The sequence below is a fragment of the Erigeron canadensis genome, chromosome 5 (genome assembly GCF_010389155.1).
Source record: "Erigeron canadensis isolate Cc75 chromosome 5, C_canadensis_v1, whole genome shotgun sequence".
Taxonomy (NCBI): domain Eukaryota; kingdom Viridiplantae; phylum Streptophyta; class Magnoliopsida; order Asterales; family Asteraceae; genus Erigeron; species Erigeron canadensis.
Window position 1 is genome coordinate 18,220,084 of NC_057765.1, and position 3,550 is coordinate 18,223,633.

The window sequence follows — 3,550 nt, forward strand, 5'->3', positions numbered from 1 at the left end:
TAATTGGGGACCTTGCATCCCATTTTTGCAATTTCTCTCTCTTTGTTTTAAATTAATTCTGGGCAGAGAGGCATACCAAAATACACAATCTTTATACTCTGTGCCAGAATTATTGAGGAATCTGGACAACCTTGTATCCAAAACTAATGAGGTCCAGATTCCCCCAAGAATGTTGTTGGCATTTGCATAAACTGACGCACCATTACCAGGTGGCTCGGAAAGACAACTGGGCGGGCCTCAAAATAATGAGGGACCCACCAGTTCGTCTGCTGGTACAGTGACAGTTGCCGAACCTGGGCAACAGTTATCCCCACCAGCTCCAGCGTGTCAGTCCTTCCAGTTACCTACCCCGGAGACCTCCTAACAAGTATCCGGGCTGTTCCAAAGGCAAAAAGGTCAAAACAACGTCGTCTTAGGAACCAGTCAGAACTTGCCACTGACACTAGTACCCCAGCTAGCCCTTCAGGTACTTCCCAACAAGTACCTGGAGATGGTCAAAGGGATGAACCGCAAGCAACCACCCTCGAAACTTCTTTAGGTGAGGGTGGTGAAGATCCAACTGGGTCAGCCCAACCCAGATTAGAGTCCGTGTCAGCACAAAACTTGCAGAGCCAAACTTCTGACACTCTAATTGCACGAACTGACGAAGTCTCTAGCCAGTCACAGCTAGTGATCGAGGTTCCAGTTTCTTCGGCCCATGATACTGCGACTAAGGATAGAGCAGTAGTAGTTGAGGTACAAGTGACCTCTTTCCAGGAAGAAATTCCACGAATCGATGAAACCATTGAGGAAACTCAAACTGGTCATCAGAAGTCTGAACAACTTGTTCAGCCACCCCCAACATTTATGGATCTTGGCATAAATGAGGGTGAGTTTCAACTTGAATCTTCGGATTCGGATGAGACTGAATCTGACCAGGAAATGGCTGATGCATCTGTACTTGATCAGCTTCCTTCTTTCCTTGGTCAACCCCAAGAACCACAAGTTTCAGTTTCACCAGATATCTCTCAAGATCAGGTGAAAGGGGGAATGTTGATATGGGAAAGGGAATGGCATTTGATGAATATCCAAAGCTGGCCACTGATGTTCCAATGTTGGAAACTGGTAATATTGATCAGCTGCTTCCAGTGACAGAAAGTGAAAGTCAAAAGCTGGCAAGGATTGGGAATATTATCAAGGAAAGGAAGAAACAGATGAAGATAAATCAAGATGAATCAAGAAAAACTCTTCCTCCCACTCTAGTTGATGCCAATGACTCACAACTTCTGGGCATGACACTGATGGAATATAAGAAGGTTAAAGATGATGCAAGAATTGTCAGTGCCCTGAAGGAAATGCTGAAGGTTGAACTGGACCAGCATTATCAAGATGATGAAGCTGGTCACGATGCCAGATGCTTAAATGTATCAATGGAGAAGGCAAAGGAGATTCGTACTGAGGGTATTCTCAAACGAACTGAGGAAGTAAAGAAGGTGGTCAAACAGGTATTGAATCCACCCAAGTCTAAGGGAAGAAAACAGAAAGCCTTGCCAAGAGATGCAAACCTGAGGACTTGGGTAGAACCATCTAAACCCACAAATGATGATATTCGAGCTACTACTCACAAACTGAGCACGAGCCAGATCAAGCTGACCAATGAATCTGAGGCTCGCACATTCTTATCTGATGTACAGCGTCGAAGGCACAATCCAGGGAAAATCATTGTTGTGAAAGTTTCAATCAAACCTGGTGCCAAACACTTTGTGGTGGAGATTCAATATTTTGGTGGACCCAAACGTACAACAGAGAATCCTGATGTTCATCAGTATGGTCATTCAGAGCATGTGGAGATGCTGAGCTTGTTGGAAAAACGGCAACACAAACTGATGGACAAACTAAAGTCACTAATCGTACGATTGGCATGCTGGTGAGAGCACTGGTGAAGAAGACACTGAAGGATTGGGATCTGAAGCTTGCTCATGCTGAATTTGCCTTCAATAGAGCTCCTAATTATTCTACCAGTAAATCCCCATTTGAAATCTTTTATGGTGTCAATCCACTGACTCCCATTGATTTGATTCCATTTTCAATTGAACCAAAAGCAAGTATTGAAGCTGAGGCCAGAGCTAGAGAGATCAAGAAAATTCATCAAGTGAAGGCCAGTATTGAGAAAACAAATGATGAATACAAGGCAAGAGCAAAAAAGTATAGAAAATAGTCCAGGTTTGCTCCAGGTGATTTAGTCTGGGTACATCTGAGAAAAGAAATATTTCCATCAAAAAGAAAAAACAAATTAATGCCCGGAGCTGAAGGACCGTTCAAAATCTTGGAAAAGTATTGTGAAAATGCTTATAAGGTTCAGTTACTTGGAGATACATCAGTTTCAAGTACTTTTTATGTCGGAGATCTGATGCCTTATCTAGAGGATGAGTACCTCCATGACTTGAGGGAGTCCTTTTTCAGAAGGGGAGATTGATGCAGAAATGTCCAGGTTCACTGAATTGGAGAAGTCTAGTGAACTGGAGAAACCAACCTATCTGAAGAAGTTAACTGCACTGAAGGAAACTGGCCAGATTACGCCGCCAAAACAAGCAATGTTGATTCTACCAGTTGTGGCCCATTTCAGGCAAGCTTTTACTGAATAAGTCCAATCGCCTGTAGTAACACTTCTCCAGTGGCATATTGCTCCAGATGTTACCAGTAGTAGTCAACTGGTGAAGTTCCCCACTGAAGCACTCTAGTGACCAGATCCAGTCAAGTGCGCAAATGGATGCTCCAGATGTACGTCTTTAGTGGAAGTCCAGATTTTAGTTTTCCCAGTTGCCTTAATAAAATTTGTTCTGACGCATGTGGGGTCCAATAAAGGAAGGATGACAGGTGTCCAAAGAAGATGACAACAAAGGAATGAGTGCCCACGTTATTTGTAACGGTTTGTGGGCCCTCTTGCAAAATGAAATCTTTCTAGAAGCTTTATCTGTCCATTTCCCATTGGCTAATAAATTAGTGGTTGTCCTTTGCAAATGACAACTTTTAGATAGAAAACCCTAAAATGCTCTCTAACCTAGGCAATTTGGCGACCTGCTTCTTTTTTCTTCCTTATATCAATCTGTTTTTTTTCTCTTTGATTCGGATATAATCTGATCATTCTTGATCTTGTTATCTTCGGTCCTAGGGTTTTTTGAACGATTGAGTTAGGGTTTTTTTCGTTTTTGTGTCGCTTGAAATTCTTTTCTTGATCTTTTATCCTGATTGTTTAGTGTTGCGGGTTGATCGGACCTGCGAGAATATACCTAGAATCGTACCTGCAACCCTAAGCGATTTCGGTTAATTGTCTAATTAGGGTTTCTTCTAGGTTTAGGGTTTTTGTTTGTGTGCTTCTCACGTTTATTTTCAGGTTTTTTCTTAGCCGTGCATGGTTTATTGGTGATATGATTTACAAAAAAGTCGGTTGAGTGGTACTAACCCTATTGATCTTGGTCGTGAACGATTGAGCTGATTCTATTGATCTTGATACTGTTGCTGCTAGTTTACAAAAAATTCGGAATTTTCAGAAAAAAGGTATGAGTGGTAC